General features: G+C 40.2%; 1 protein-coding gene across 3 annotated transcripts in view; it reads right to left on the bottom strand.

Annotated features, from left to right (window-relative positions):
• CKAP5 (cytoskeleton associated protein 5) overlaps positions 1-17,700 on the bottom strand; it is a 114,900-nt gene that overhangs the window by 91,965 nt on the left and 5,235 nt on the right. The window contains exon 1 of one of the 3 annotated variants that reach the window (XM_082628609.1): positions 4,127-4,145. The exons of the other annotated variants lie outside the window; for them this stretch is intronic. The gene's annotated coding sequence lies outside the window, so the exon portion shown is untranslated. Of the gene's footprint in view, positions 1-4,126; positions 4,146-17,700 lie in introns of those variants that run through there. 3 annotated transcript variants of the gene reach the window in all.

The raw sequence follows: 17,700 nt of genomic DNA, 5'->3' as shown, positions 1-17,700 counted from the left end.
TGCCCAAAATAATCGAAAGCAGGATCTCAAAGAGATATCTGTACACCCATGTTCATAGCAGCATTACTCACAACAGCTAAAATATGGAAGCAACCCAAGTGACCACTGATGGATGAATGGATAAGCAAAATGTGGTATACACATACAAAAGAATATCATTCAGCTTAAAAAGGACAGAAATTCGGACACATGCTATAACCTGAGTGAACCTTGAAGACGTTATGTTAAGTGAAATTAAGCTAGACACAAAGAGACAAATAGTGTATGATTCCACTTATATCAAGTACTTAGAGTAGTCAAAATCATAGAGATAGAAGGTAGAATGATTGTTGCCAGCAGATGGATGGAGAAGGGTAATGACGGGTTACTGTTTAATGGGTATAAAATTTCAGTTCTACAAGATGAAAAGAATTATGGAGATGGATGGTGGTAGCTGCACAACATTACAAACGCATTTAATGCCACTGAGTTGTATATTTAAAAATGCTTAAGATGGTGAATTTTACGTTATGTGTACACACACAAAAGAAGTGAAGTACTGATACGTGCTGCAACATGGATGAACCTTGAAAACATTATATTAAGTGAAAGAAGTCAGTTGCAAAGGACCACATATTATATAATTCCATTTATATAAAATGTCCAGAATAGGCAAATCTATAGAGACAGAAAGTAGATGAGAGGTTGCCTATGACTGGGGTGTTTGGGGATATTAGAAGGGTGTTAAGGAGTGTGGGGTTTCTTTTTGGGGTAATGAAAATGTTCTAAAATTGACTGTGGTGATGGCTGCACAAATCTCTGAATATACTGAAAGTCAGTGAATTGTACACTTTAAATGGGTGAATGGTATGTCAATTATATATCTCATTAAAACTGTTAAAAAAACAAACTAACAAAGTTTACTAACAGAAGTCCTTAGGAGATAAGAGTGATTTGTTAAAGTTGCCAATCATTTTACATGTGAATGGGCTGGCTGTAAAATAACAGGATCTAACACTAAGGAGTTACTCCATTCCAATTTTACCTAAAGCATTCATTTGATGAATTTCCCTGTGGGTAAACCCTGATGACTCAAGGCGTTCACAGGAGTAAAAGTAGATGTCTAAACAAATAACCATAATACAAAATGTATTATATGTGGAAAGTGCCCTAAGCAAGAGACAAATAAGGGTTAAGGGAGTTCAAAGACAGGATCAACCGCCTGTGAGCAAGGGACGGTCAGTGAAAAATCTCATAGAAAGGATGACATCTGAGCTCAGTGATAAATGATAGGTAGATTTAAAAAAATAAAAACAAAAACAAAACCAGGAGTGGAGAAGAGATATTTTAGTCTGAGAAAACGAGAAAGGCAAAGTCTTGGAAGTAGAAAAGTACTAGGCATGTTTAGGGAACACTAAATGGCTCCATTTATTAAGTATAAGACCAGAAAGACAGACTAGGGTCAAATCATGTATAATCTTGAATATTAAACTAAACAGCAGAGGATGCTGATGACCTGAAGCAGGGCAATGACATGATCCTAATTACTTTAGAAAGATAAATCTATGCAGAATGAATTGGAAGGGAGAGAAAGTAGAGTCCTGATAGGAAATTATTGCAGTACTCGAGGACAAAGATAAATAGAAGCCAGACTCCTAGGAATGGAAAGGATGAGCAGAGGAGACTAAAGCGAATTGCATTAAAGCAGCAGAATCAATAAGCCTTAGCAACTAAGGATGTAGGAGACCTAGTAGGAGGCTCCAGTCTACATGACTTGGAGAACAGTGGTGCTAATGACAGAAAAATCTCAGAAGAAAGTTCTGAGTTGTTTGTTTTGGGGGAGTGGAGGAGAGGTTAAGAATATGATGAGTTTCATTTTAGACTTGAGAAATATGATCTTCAAGTGGCTGGAAATGTGGCACCAGGAATGAACAGAGGGCTCTGGATTTTATAAACATAGATGTATGAAACCAAGTCTTCATTACATAGCAAGGTTTGATGCTTTAAGAGTAAATAAAATTGCCAACAAAGAGAAGCATTAATAAAATTAATTTGACCTATATATGATGCTTGCTATGGTTCAGTCTAGTCAATACTACAAATACTCAGAAATTTCAAATTATTCGGCATTCTCAGGAGGTTTTACCCTAGCCTAAAACAGAGGGAAAGGCAAGGGAGTCAGCTAAAATAAATCTGTTCCACGGAAATATTATCATTTTATACCACTGCTGTATCTAAAATGTCTTCCAAAGAGCTCAGGTACCACAGAGTCCACACTACTGCTGAAGAAGGTTTAGATGTAATTATTTATTTTTAGACCAGATGTTAAGAAATGTTTCCAAAGACATACATAAAGACACAACTTGGAATAAACTCTGAACTTAGAATAAATTTCAGTTTTAAGTGTGCATTATGTGCTATCATTAATATATAGACCCCTGCAATCTATGCATTTTCTCATTCATCAACCAGCTAAAAGGCACAGGGAGATTAAGTCATCAGTAATGTTAGAGTTGGGCTAGAACCTTTGTCTCCCATCTCTCAGTCCACCCACCACTCTTCCCCATCACTCAAGGGTCCACGTGTAGTGTTCTTTTACTTTAAATTCCTGTACCATGACATCTTATAAGAATAGTTATACAGCTACTAAACATACTGTTTTAGCTTTCTACTTGGGAAGAAGCTATGACAGTAAAACTATTTTATGGCTAATTCTCAAGCTCTTGACCTTCAAAAGCTCTTCACTATCGCAACACAAGAGATCTAGATCTGATTACCATTCCTGGACTCTCACTTCTGGCTAAGAAAATGCTACTGCAGAAGCACAGAATGAGTCTGAGGGAAGTTTGAGGAAAAATTCTGCCCACTCAAAAAGCAAACCCTGGGCTTCCCTGGTGGCGCAGTGGTTGAGAGTCCGCCTGCCGATGCAGGGGACGTGGGTTCGTGCCCCGGTCCGGGAAGATCCCACATGCCGCGGAGTGGCTGGGCCCGTGAGCCATGGCCGCTGAGCCTGCGCGTCCGGAGCCTGTGCTCCGCACCGGGAGGGGCCATAGCAGCAAGAGGCCCGTGTACCGCAAAAAAAAAAAAAAAAAAGCAAACCCTTTGAACGACCAATAAAGTATGATGTAAATTTGCTCAAAAAAGGAAATGATTATAAAACAAGGATAAGACAAAATACACATACATGCCCAGAAATCTTTACTCAAGCTATGTCTAAGAAGGCCAACTGGATTAAAGAAGCATGGCAATTATGTAACTGTCACAGAAAACTTTAAATTTTATTACTTGGCTAAGCCAGACAAAATCTTATAACTTAAGTAGCCAGTAACAAAAATGACAAGCCTTTCCCTCTAATTTAAAAAAACCTCACTACCTCCAGGTAATTCTCATTAACAAGGACAAGTGTTATCCTCTTGTAGTATTCTGCATTATCAGGGGGCCAGAAATGTGAACTGCTCCTCTAGTAGGTTATCTCAACAAACTTGGGTGGGCTTGCTGTAGTAGTCCTGGGATGGTGGCCTCCCACCAGTTCCTTCAGAGAGGGGTAAAGAGCTGACTCTTTCACACCGTGCTATTCGTATCAGTGGGAAAGAGGGTTAACTGGACTCTCCCTAATAGATGATCACCATCAGTGTCTTCAAAAGGGGGACTCTATAGCAACACAGGCCTCTGGGGAGACACAGAGCTAAACCCGGCTGTGAATTAGGTCAACTTTGAGAGTTACTGCTCAATTGTACCAAGGTAGCTGAAAATCTAATGCTTACTCATCCCAAAGCTACCCAGGTCTCCAAATCCCAGGCTAAGGACCCAAGGCCCAGGGCACTAGATCCAGCTCCACCCATCTAGCTTAGTGGGATTATACAGGGTAAAAGCAATCCTCTCCTCACTCCAAGTAGGAACCAGGCTGGGGCAAAACTCGGTTCTGGGCACCGCTCAACCACTGCATATCCAGACCAGCACCCTAGGGCCGCTGTCACCACCCAGAAGTAGAGCAGATGCCCCAGGCTTTAGCTCACTGCAGCCGGCATTGTTTACGCTCTTTCGCCGCCTTAGCATCTGAGAGGCCAGCAAAGTCCCCTGTACAGTCCACCAGGACTTCCGGCATGGGCACGGGACGCTTGACCCTCGCCCTTAGTTTGACACTTACGCTCCCCAGGCAGGGAGAGGTCGGGGCCCTACGGTCCGAGGCAGAATCTGCAGGAATACCGGGCGGGCGGGGGCGGTGGTGGCATTGGTGCCGAGGCCGCTGAGAAACGCCTCCTCGGGGGCGGGGCCCAGAGCTCACTGTCAGAGTGCCCGCCCCACCTCGCCCCCGCCCGGCACACACTGACGGCTTAAAGGGGCCGCAGCGTGCCTTTGCTCAGAGGTCTGCAGGACCCAGGGCGCTCCTTCCAGCCCAGAGGGCTTCCAAGGCAAGAGGTGAATGAAGGCCCAGCTAGGAAAACTCCACCGCAGCTGGGTGGGGACCTCTTTTTTTGTGGCAACACAGATAATGTTACAGAAACAAAGGAGGTGACTTGTTCTTACTATCACAATCCTAATTCCTCCTCCAGGGGCGAAAAAAGTTGCTGCAGGAAACAGTCAAAGCATCAGGGTAAACATATAGCCCCCATTATGTAAGTGGCTTCTTCCATTAACTTGAGCGGTTAGTGTTTTTCAAATGGCAACTCAAAGGCACAGAAAAGAATTCTGACAGCCTGCACTGCTTCACCTCACCCTCTCAGTGACTTCTTTCTCTTCTGTACAACATGAGGAATCCTAGACAACAATAGAAGACGGAAATAGGGGCAAAATAGAAAAGTAACATTCTCCTTCTTGTGAGTAAAATGTGATCTTTGAAACACTGGCCAAGAATTCACTACAAGTCTATGTAGATAAAGAAATCTTGCGTGCAAATACAATTGTGATGTGCAGTCATCTAATGTAATATGAAGAGTTCTTGTGAAAAATTGTAAGAGAAACTGGATTAATATCTCAGGGAGTTAAGTAATGGTCTCTGAGCTCTCCACAGGTCAGAAATGAATTTTAAATTTCTTTTCATAGGAGGAATTTTTCCTCAATCTCAGATTATAAGCTTTGTATGCATTTTGTGTCTCCTTTATACTGTCAGGAAAGAAATGTATGTGGTTATTAAGCCGGTGTTACCTTCATCTAATCTTGACGAATAAACATACCTTATTAAAACCGTAAGCCACCACCAAACCTCTATGGGAATCAATTTAGTAAAGCTAAAGACCATTTACAAGTGCCCTAACATCTTCCATCCCAAACAGGGGTTCAAGTGGAAATTTAGATTCCAAAGTACAGGTCCAAAGACTGCTCTAATATGGAGCAGACCCAGGTTACCCTTATTCTGAAGGTCTTAGAAAATTCTAGGCTAAGGTTATCATGAAGAGAAACTGATTCAGATTAGAACAGTCTGATTTTGAACTGCCAAAAAAATCCCATTATAAAGTGCATTTAACTGTGAATGATACTTTTGAATTAAGTAATTAAGACCTTCTTTCATTCTGTCTGTATCACGCTTATCACACTGTTCTGAGAGTAATGGTTTGTAGATCAGCCTTCCCATTAGATTGTGAGCACCTCAAGGGCAAGGGTTGGAATGTAGCTCACTCATCTTTTTTCCATGTGATACCAAATGAATACTCAATAAATAATTAACACAAAAGGTATGACCAACACTTATTTTGACACAGGAGTCCAGATAACCTCAATAAGCATAATACAGTGAGTATATGTGCGCATGCACACACACAAATGGATAATACCCAGTGCTGTGCTTATTAGTGAATTAAGAATTTAGAGAGAAAAAAATCCATTTATTGTACAGCTCAGTACAATCAGATTTATATCTTTTGCTCCAAAGCAAAGACATTTTATATAAAAATTCCTAAATAATACTTAGATACCTTACCAAATATCACAGTCCAAACACAGCCCATCTTATTTTGGTTACTGTATCCTTTTCTTTACTATACCATGAAGAGACTAAACTGGACATGTAAAACCTTCACAATTCAACAAATTACCAGATAGAAGTATTCTCCTTAACAGGGCAAAGTTGAAACTGTTTAGGAAATGACTTAGCAAATATTATATGTGGAAGAAAACATGGGAAAATGATAATTCATATATTAGAAAGGTGGCATTTCTTGTGCTTTTAAAAAATCCTTCTTCACTGTAATGTTTTTCCTGCAACAAATCAAGCAGAGATAAGAAAAACATTTATTGTACACATAGCCAGAGCAAGGGGGGAAAAGAAGTTTTAAGCATTAACTGGAATTCTTTATGAGATCATATTCAGTGAAGGAAAGAGGCCAAGTTAGAGATTAAGAGCATGGACTCGGGGGCCAGAATGCTTAGTTCAAATCCTGGTTGTGCCGTTTATTAGCTGTGTGGTTTTAGACAACTCCTACCTCTCTGTGCTTCTGTTTTCTATTTGTAAAATGAGGAATTTTTTCACCTTATTGGGTTATTAGGAGAATTAAATGAGTTAAGTTTATTATATTTGTAAAGTGCCTAGAATTAACTGCTATACATAAGTATTTGGCAAATAAAATACATAACGTTCAACAAATACTGTCTGCCTTTTCTGTTACATTCCTTTTAAAACTAAAACGCAAATGTATAGCAGCGTTCCCCCCCCACCACCACCCGATTGCTCCTAGTTACCTGTGTTCTCAGCTGTCAGAAGTAGTGTTAACTGAGGATCAGAGGGAGAAGAGGTGCCCCATTCTAAGAACTTTTAAGTCAGGTTTACTGAAGTATAACTTACATATACTAAAATAAACTTAAAAAAATTTTTATTGGAGTATAGTTGATTTACAAAGTTGTGTTAGTTTAAACAACTCCACTTACAATAGCATTGAAAAGAACAAAATTTTTGGAAATAAACCTAACCAAGGAGATGAAAGACTTGTACACTGAAAACTACAGAACAATGCTGAAAGAAATTAAAGAAGACACAAATAAATGAAAAGACATTCCATGGACTGGAAGACTTAGTATTATTAAGATTCCACATATCAGAAAATAATCTATAGATTCAACACAATCTCTCTCAAAATCCCTCTCAAAATCCCAACAGCATTTTTTTGTAGAAATAGAAAAGTTAATCCTAAAATTCATATGGAATCTCAAAGGACCCTGAATAGTCAAAACACTTTTGAAAAAAAAGTGTTGCAGGACTCTCTTCTTGATTCCAAAACACATTAAAAAGCCACAATGATCAAAACAGTGTGGTAATGGCATAAAGACAAACAGACCAATGGAACAGAATAGAGAACCCAAAAATAATCCCTTGCATTTAGGGTAAAATGATCTTTGACAAGGGTGCCAAGACCACTCAAAGGGGAAAGGATGGTCTCTTCAACAAATGGTGACTGGAAAAACTGGATAGCTACATGCAAAAGAATGAAGTTGGACACTTACCTTACACCATACATAAAAATTAATATGAAATGATTAAAAACCTAAATGTAAGCTCTAAAACGGTAAAACTCCTAGGAGAAAACATAGAGGAAAAGCTTCATGACACTGGAATGGACAATGATTTCTTAGATATGATGCCAAAAACACAGGCAACAAAAGCAAAAAGGACAATGGGGACTATATCAAACTTAAAAACTCTTGTGTATCAAAGGACACAATAAACAGAGTAAAAAGATAACCTACAGAAGGGAAGAAAATATTTATAAATCATTTATCTGATAAGGGGTTAATATCCAGAGAATATCAAGAACTCCCACAACAGAACCCTCTTGCACTGTTGGTGGGAATGTAAATTGATACAGCCACTATGGAGAACAGTATGGAGGTTCCTTAAAAAACTAAAAATAGAACTACCATATGACCCAGCAATCCCACTACTGGGCATATACCCTGAGAAATCCATAATTCAGAAAGAGTCATGTACCACAATGTTCACTGTAGCATTATTTACAATAGCCAGGACATGGAAGCAACCTAAGTGTCCATCGACAGATGAATGGATGAAGAAGATGTGGCGGGGCTTCCCTGGTGGCGCAGTGGTTAAGAATCTGGCTGCCAATGCAGGGGACACGGGTTTGAGCCCTGGTCTGGGAAGATCCCACATGCTGTGGAGCAACTAAGCCCGTGAGCCACAACTACTGAGCCTCCGCGTCTGGAGCCTGTGCTCCGCAACGGGAGAGGCTGCAACAGTGAGAGGCCCGCGCACCGCGATGAAGAGTGGCCCCCGCTTGCCGCAACTGGAGAAAGCCCGCGCACAGAAACAAAGACCCAACACAGCCATAAATAAATAAATAAATAAATAAATAAATTGGGGGGGGGAGAAAGATGTGGCACATATATACAATGGAATATTACTCAGCCATAAAAAGAAACAAAATTGTTATTTGTAGTGAGGTGGATGGACCTAGAGTCTGTCATACAGAGTGAAGTTAAGTCAGAAAGAGAAAAACAAATACCGTATGCTAACACATATATATGGAATCTTAAAAGAAAAATGGTCTGATGAACCTAGGGGCAGGACAGGAATAAAGACACAAACGTAGAGAACGGACTTGAGGACATGGGGAGGGGGAAGGGTAAGCTGGGACAAAGTGAGAGAGTAGCACTGACATATATACACTATCAAACGTAAAACAGATAGCTAGTGGGAAGCAGCTGCATGGAACAGGGAGGTCAGCTCGGTGCTTTGCAACCACCTAGAGGGGTGGGATAAGGAGTGTAGGAGGGAGATGCAAGAGGGAGGGGATATGGGGATACACATATGCATATAGTTGATTCACTTTATTATACAGCAGAAACTAACACAACATGTAAAACAATTACACTCAAATAAAGATGTTAAAAAAAAAAGAACTCCCACAACAACAAAACTCCAAATAACCCAATTTAAAATGGGCAAAAGACTTGAATAGACGTTTCTACAAAGATGATATACAAATGGCCAACAATCATAGGAAAAGATACTCAACATCACTAATCATCAGAGAAACGCAAGTCAAAACCACAATGAAGGGCTTCCCTGGTGGCGCAGTGGTTGAAAGTCCACCTGCCAATGCAGGGGACATGGGTTCGTGCCCCGGTCCAGGAAGATCCCACATGCTGCGGAGCGGCTGGGCCCGTGAGCCATGGCTGCTGAACCTGCGCATCCGGAGCCTGTGCTCCACAATGGGAGAGGCCACAGCAGTGAGGGGCCCACGTACCGCAAAAAAAAAAACAAAAAAAAAACCCACAATGAGATATCCCTCACACCCATTAGAATGGTTACTATCAAATAAACAAACAAATTAAAAAAAAAACAGAAAAGAACAAATGTTGGCAAGAATGTAGAGAAATTGGAACACTTGTACACTGTTGGTGGGATTGTAAAATGGTGCAACTGTTATGGAAAACAGTATGGAGTAACCTCAAAAACAGTATGGAGTAACCTCAAAAAAAGTAAAAATAGAATACCATATTACCATATGATCCAGCAATTCCACTTCTAAGTGTATGTATGAGTGTGTGTATATATATATCCAAAAGAATTGAAAGCTGGGGCTCAGATTTGTACATCCATGTTCAAAGCAGTAGAAGCAACCCAAATGTCCACAGAAGAATGAATGAATGGATAAGCAAAATGTGGTAAATACATACAATGGAATAGTAGTCTTAAAAAGGAAGGAAATCCGGTTACATGCTACAATATGGATAAACTTTGAGGATATTCATGCTAAGTGAAATAAGCCAGTCACAAAAAGACAAATATTATATGATTCCACTTATATGAGGTATCTAAACTATTAAATTAGCAACAGAAAGTAGAATGGTGGTTATTAGGGGCTGGGGGAAGGAGGAAAAGGAAAGTTGTTTAATGGGTACAGTGTATCAGATGTGCAAGATGAAAAAGGTTTTGAGGTGTGTTTCACCACAATGTGAATGTAGTTAATTTAAAATGATTACGATGGTAATTTTTATGTTACATGCTTTTTTTTTAAGCTGCAGTTAAAAAAAAAGTGAGATACTTGTCTATTCAACAAAATGCTCTATAGGTATTTAAAGAAAAAAAAAGACAAAGAAGACTAAAGAAGATATTTAAATACTGATGTGGAAGAAATCTATTTTAGTTTTAAAAAGAAATTTGGAAGATAGCTTATGAAGTCGAATTCTTTTTTTTGTGTTTAGTAAAAATAAAAAAGAGGGTCATACACATTGGTGGTAGGCTGATAATGATCCCCAAAGATATTGGGCTGTAATCCCTGAAAACTTTAAATGTTTTATGTGGAAAAAGGGTCTTTGCAGATGTGATTAAATTAAGGATATTGAGATGGGGAGATCATCCTGGATTATCTGGGTGAGCCCTGAATGCAATCACATGTATCCTTATAAGAGGGTAACAGAGGGAAATTTGACACACACAGACGAGAAGGCGATGTGAAGATGGAGAAGAGCAAGATCAGAAGAGGCTGGAGTGATGCAACACAAGCCAAGGGATACCAAGAGCCGCCAGAAGCTGTAGAGGCAAGGAAGGAGTGCTTCCCCAGGGCCTCTGGAGAAGCATGGCTTTGCCTCAATATTAGCCTCCAGTAAGACTCAACCTAAATTTTTTAAAAAATTCTTATTGAAATATTGTTGATTTACAATGTCATGTTAGTTTCAGGCATACAGCAAAGTGATTCAGATATACATACAGACACACACACACACACACACACACACACACGTATGTATTTTAAGATTCTTTTCCATTATAGGATATTATAAGATACTGAGTATAGTTCCCTGTGCAGTAGGTCCTTGTTGGTTCTCTCTTTTATATATACAGTAGTGTGTATATTTTAATCCTAAACTCCTACTCACCCTAAGTTTTGGACTCTGGGCTCCAGAACTGTGAGAGAATAAACTACTGTTGTTTTAAGCCACCAAATTTGTGGTCATTTGTTTCAGCAGTCATAGAAAACTAATACAACATTGTACATGTTTGAAAGCACATAAAACTTTTCTGGATGGATCCATAGAAAACTTAACTATGACCACTTTAAAAGAGTGTCTATGGGACTAGCTAAAGAATTTTTACTTCTCACTTTAATACCTAGCCATGTCTTTTTTCTTTTTTTTTTCTTTTTTTTGCGGTATGCGGGCCTCTCACTGTTGTGGCCTCTCCCGTTGCGGAGCACAGGCTCCAGACGCGCAGGCTCAGCGGCCATGGCTCACGGGCCCAGCCGCTCCGCGGCATGTGGGATCTTCCCAGACCGGGGCACGAACCCGTGTCCCCTGCATCGGCAGGCGGACTCTAAACCACTGCGCCACCAGGGAAGCCCTCTGTTTTCTTTTTTAAACAACAAGCTTCAATATTTTCTATCATAATGTTTTTAAAAGCTCTAGAACTTTAAAATTCCAGCCTGGCACCTTGAGGATGGATCTGTCTATACTCGTCCCATAAGCCTCAATTCTTCCCCTTAACATTTTTTGGACACCATATCTCCTTTGAAAGAAAGATCTGAATCTTTTTTTTTTTAATAAATTTATTTTTTTATTTTTGGCTGCGTTTTGTCTTCGTTGCCACACACGGGCTTTCCCTAGTTGTGGCGAGCAGGGGCCTACTCTTCATTGCAGAGCATGGGCTCTAGGCACACGGGCTTCAGTAGCTGTGGCATGTGGGCTCGGCAGCTGCGGCTTGCGGGCTCTAGAGCGCAGGCTCAGTAGTTGTGGCGCACGGGCTTAGTTGCTCCGTGGCATGTGAGATCTTCCCAGAACAGGGCTCAAACCCGTTTCCCCTGCATTGGCAGGCGGCTTCTTCACCACGGAACCACCAGGGAAGCCCCCTGAATCTTATTTATTACCCCAGCATCCAGCAGAGTGCTTCGTCCTCTAATACATAATTCCTAAAATAGCACAATTTCATCAAATCATAGAAGTCTTAAATATACAATAAACGTGTTTTTTGAGTTTATAAATAAAATATTGTATGTTGAATGCGTATTTCAAATGTGAAAGGGAAACATGATATATTTAATGGAATCCTCAAGTAAACCCACTTTCAAAGTGAAAAATTATTAAGTAATAGATTTCAAAAAATTTATAAGATTTTTGTCACTGTTTTTTTAGTACCTATTTTTTGATTATAAAATCCATTAAAAGAGGGAAATTTTAATTTTAGAATCTTTCATTTGGTAAAGTCATGGCAGAACAGTTGCTTGTAATAAATCTTATTACAGAGCACTCTAGTCAATTTAAATTCAATCTAAACTGTTGTGTTGGGCACTGGAGTTAGATCTGAGTTCTAAAGCTTGCTTTGTCACACACTAGCTGAGCCTCAGTTTCATTATCCATCATAACAGTACCATCTTCATGTGGTTCCTTATTTAATACACACTTCTGGAGCATTCATTATGTGCCAGGCACTATTCTAAACACTTCACATATACTAACTCATTTAATTCTCATAACTCTGAGATTGATATAAGCCCCCTTTTACAGACGAGAAAACTGAGGCATAGAGGTTAACTAACTTGCCTAAGGTGATTCAACTAACTGTAATGGTGAACTATTGAAGTGAAAATGAGATTTCTGCTTTATACCTGTTAAGAACCCCCCCAAATACCCATATTATTCCCCTGTCCCACAGGTACACTTAGTATGTAGCTAAGTACCTAATACAGAGTAGCATCTCATGATCTGATGCTATTCTGTATTAGGCACTTATCTACTTACTGAGTACGGGAAGTGAAATACAGTAGCCCAGGGGCAATACTATGAGGGTGTAACAGAGGCACTTAATCTAGACTGGAGGGTCAGGGAAGGTCTCCTTGAGAAAGTGATATTTAGGCTGAGAACTAAAGGAAATAAATACGGATTAGCCAGGCATAGGCATAATGACTAGATTTAATAAGAGAATGTTTCAGGCATGTGTGTGAAAGCCTGAAAGAGCTAGGCAAGATAAAGAACAGAACTGCAACTCATGTGGCCAAAACAGGAGTTGAGAGAAAGGGCAGACTGAAAAGGGCCAGATCATACAAAGCCAGTGACTTCATGCAAGGAAGTAGTACTAACAGATGGCAGGGCAAATATCAAGCACTCAAGAAACAGTGGCTATCGTTATTGTGTTATTATTATAAGCATCATCCCAGAGTTATCTAGAGATTTTAGAAAGACTTCAGACTTAACCAAGCCCACATTTCAGTCCCCTGGTTCAAGAAAGGCCTAAGTTAGCTTAGAGCTCTTGGGACCAAGTAAGGCAAGCCTTCTCTGATCTAAAACAAACCATTTCATTGTGTATATAAGCAATCTATTCCTTTTTATCCTATAGAAAGCAGATTTACTACTAGTTAACCAAGTAAATGTCATTTTATAATACTCAAGGGGACTGTCCATATTTCGTTTGGAGGAATCCCCCATATTAAACATAGTTCAAAATAAGTAGGCAGTCCTCTAAAGCATAAAAAAAACTGTTTTCCCTTACTGCCCAGAGATTTCTGACATGGGATCTAGTCTTTACTCCCAAATGAAGAACTCATGCTAGTTCTAGACTAGGGGGTTTTCATGAGACTTTCTTTTTTAAAAAGAATGTAGGAATGTATCACATAAGAAAAAGGACCAGAAGAAAAGTGTGTAATTATAGTACTGAAAAAAATTCCTAAAATCTAAAAATGAGAGACTTCATATTTTAAGTGAATAAGGACATGAAATGATTTTAAAAAAAACCCACTGCAAATAAATACATAAAATAAATAAAACAGCAAAACAAATTAGAGAAACAGATGTTCTGGACAGCCAAGTTTGCCAGGTATCAGAGGTTTATCCCTGAAACAGCAATTATTATTATTATTTTTATTATTATTTTTTTTTGTGATACGTAGCCTCTCACTGTTGTGGCCTCTCCCGTTGTGGAGCACAGGCTCCAGACGCGCAGGCTTAGCGGCCATGGCTCATGGGCCCAGCTGCTCCGCGGCATGTGGGATCCTCCCAGACCAGGGCACAAACCCGCGTCCCCTGCATCGGCAGGCGGACTCTCAACCACTGCACCACCAGGGAAGTCCCAACATCAATTATTTTATGTAACTTTTTCCCATGTAAAATAAATCTAAGAAAATACATAAGCCTCCCAGTCTTCTTAAACAAAGTAGACTGATAATTATTTAAACTTTTCAGGATAATCCATTTGAGCAATGAATCTAGTAAAACCCTCAAGATGTACTGCCAAAGAGGTATGAGGGACTCTTGCATCAAAACCAAATGGTTCCAATATGGCTTTTTTGAATTTTAATGTTTTATGTTTTGTAGCTTTCCTTCCTCAAACTTTGTGATCAAACTAACAGTTTAGCTTAGAGCAGTGCTACCTAATTTTAGCTCTTGATTTAAAGACCCAAGCAGGGGGACTTCCCTGGTTGCACAGTGGTTAAGAATCCGCCTGCCAATGCAGGGGACACAGGTTCGAGCCCTGGTCCGGGAAGGCCCCACATGCCGCAGAGCAACTAGGCCTGTGTGCCAAAACTACTGAGCCTGAGCTCTAGAGCCCGCGAGCCACAACTACTGAGCCCGTGTGCCACAACTACTGAAGCCCATGCACCTAGGGCCCGTGCTCTGCAACAAGAGAAGTCATCGCGATGAGAAGCCCACGCACCGCAAGGAGGAGTAGCCCCCGCTTGCCACAACTAGAGAAAGCCTGTGCGCAGCAACAAAGACTCAATGCAGCCAAAAATAAATAAATAAATAAATTTATTTTTTAAAAATTTAAAAATAACCTCTAAGAAATATAATCAACATATCGAAGAATTAGGTTTCTAATCTCTTAATAAAATAATAAAAATTATGTCTGAAGAGGCAGGAGGTCACCAAGGCATATCTGACATCCTATCTATGCCAAAAATGTCTGGCCATTCCAACTGAGTCAGAATTTACTTTGAATGCATCTCTGAACAAAGATCATATTCTAGGAATAAACAATTGCTGTTACCAAGTAAGGGAAAACAATGTTTTCTGTGGTACTTAAAAAGAGTTACGGGGGGGCTTCCCTGGTGGCACAGTGGTTCAGAGTCCGCCTGCTAATGCAGGGGACACGGTTTGTGCCCCGGTCCGGGAAGATCCCACATGCCGCGGAGCGGCTGGGCCCGTGAGCCATGGCCACTGAGCCTGCGCGTCCGGAGCCTGTGCTCCGCAACGGGAGAGGCCACAACAGTGAGAGGCCCGCGTACCAAAAAAAAAGAGTTATGGGGGACTTCACTGGTGGCGCAGTGGCTAAGAATCCACCTGCCAGTGCAGGGGACACGGGTTCAAGTGCAGGTCCAGGAAGATCCCACATGCCGCGGAGCAACTGAGCCCGTGTGCCACAACTACTGAGCCTGCGCTCTAGAGCCCACGAGCCACAACTACTGAAGCCTGTATGCCTATAGCCCGTGCTCCACAACAAGAGAAGCCACCGCAGTGAGAAGTCCGCGCACCGCAACGAAGAGAAGCCCCTGCTTGCCGCAACTAGAGAAAGCCCACGCGCAGCAATGAAGATCCAACGCAGCCAAAAATAAATAAATAAATTTATTAAAAATAAAAAAAAAAAGAGCTATGGGGGGGGAAGTTAGACCTCAGTAAAACGCATACCACAAAGAGGACATGTGTTTGGGACGTAAGTTTCCTCTGAAAGTTGGAGAGACCTGTATGAATTCATGTTTAGCTTAATGTAAATACAGATGGAAATATATAAAACAACTGTATGTATATGCATATAAATAACTTAATATACATACATACCTACCTCTGTTTCCTGAGAGGACCTACAAACAATGACAACCTAGCAATAAGCACACCTAGTATCCAGATCTCGGCTTCTAAATACCACTGTCCCATAAAAGGAACCAGGGCTGATTCCAGGGCTGGGACAGGGAAAATATAAGATGGGTCTGGAACATCTTGTTGTACAGAAAGGAAATGCTCAAAAAGAAAAAAAGGATAGGAGCATGTCAAAGGAACACAGGAGGAGCCAACCTGAAAGCTGCAACAATTTGAGCAAAAATAAATAAATAACAAAGAATCAGATTTTAAAACAGCTATTCATACTGATATAGATAAATGGTTAAACAGGAAAATAAATGGGGGAGAACAGACAAATCTTCATTACAAAATTCCAAATAATCTATGTAGATACTCTTCCTTTCAGGAAGTAGAATTTAAGCCCCCCACCCACTCTGAAGATGGGCTAGACTCAGTCACTCACCTCCAAAGAATAGGCATAGGGACCTCCCTGGTGGTCCAGTGGTTAAGACTCTGTGCTTCCACTGAAGGGGGAACGGGTTTGATTCCTGGTTGGGGAACTAAGATCCTGCATGCTGCATGGTGTGACCAAAAATAAATAAATAAACAACAACAACAACAAAACTTTAAAAAAAAAAGAATAAGTATAGAAAGGGAAAAATAGTAACTTTACTACTTAACCTGGCAAACACTACCATAACCAAGTGTTCAAGGTTAACATCATCAGTGATGTCATGTGGATATCCCATATTTCCTGATAGGAAATGATGGTATTCTGTAACATTCTTTCCAAAAACACATAACCCTTGTCTAATAATGAAAAATAATCAGACAAACCCTAAGGAAGAACATTCCAGAAAATAACTGACTAGTACTCAAAATTGTCAAGACCATGAAGATAAGGAAAGACTGAGAAACTGTCAAAGACCAGAGGAGACTCAGAGGGATGACAAGTAAAGGCAACAGGTTACCCTGGATTGGATCCTGAAACAGAAAGGTGATTATAATAGAAAACTACAGATATCCCAACAAAATCTGGAGTTCAGTTAAAACTAATGCATCAGTGTTGGTTTCTTCATTTTGACAAATGTACCATGTAAGATGTTAACAACAGAGGAGACTGGGTGAGAGGTATATAGAATTCTATATCTTTGCAACTTTTCTGTAAATTGAAAATTATTACAAAATAAAAAGGTTATTTTTTAAAAGTTTCCTCTAAAAAAAAAAAAACCCTATCATTCATCTTCAAAAAAGTCATGTCTTAAAAAACAAAATTTAAAAAAAGTGGGAGGGCTTCCCTGGTGGTGCAATGCAGGGGACACGAGTTCGAGCCCCGGTCTGGGAAGATCCCACATGCTGCGGAGCAACTAAGCCTGTGCACCACAACTACTGAGCCAGCACTCTAGAGCCCATGAGCCACAACTACTGAGCCCGCATGCCACAACTACTAAAGCCCGCGTGCCTAGAGCCTGTGCTCCGCAACAAGAGAATCCACCACGATGAGAAGCCCGCACACTGCAACAAAGAGGAGCCCCTGCTCGCCGCCACTAGAGAAAGCCCACGTGTAGCAATGAAGACCCAACACAGCCAAAAATAAATAATAAATAAATAAATAAATTCTTAAAAAAAATAAAATAAAACTCTAAGTCTCACAAGCTTTCTAAATAAACTAGCTGAAAAGTCAGATTTCTGAAAAAGATTCAGGAAATCTCTCTTAAAAAAAAAAAAAAAGTGGGATACCTCACACCTACTAGAATGGCTAAAATCCAAAAAAACTGATGAAACTAAATGCTGACAAGATGTGAAGCAAAAAGAACCCTCATTCACTGCTGGTGGAAATGCAAAATGGTACAGCCACTTTTGAAGAGAGTTTGGCAGTTTCTTACAAAGCTGAACACTGTCTCACCATACGATCCAGCAATCACACTTGTAGGTATTTACCCAGAGGAACTAAAAATTTATGTCCACACACAAAAAAAGTTTATAGCAGCTTTGTTCATAATTGTC

This window comes from Mesoplodon mirus, assembly GCF_964341445.2.
Source record: "Mesoplodon mirus genome assembly, chromosome: 7".
Lineage (NCBI taxonomy): Eukaryota > Metazoa > Chordata > Mammalia > Artiodactyla > Ziphiidae > Mesoplodon > Mesoplodon mirus.
Note: the sequence above shows the minus strand (reverse complement) of the source record. Positions and strands in the feature narration are given on the sequence as shown.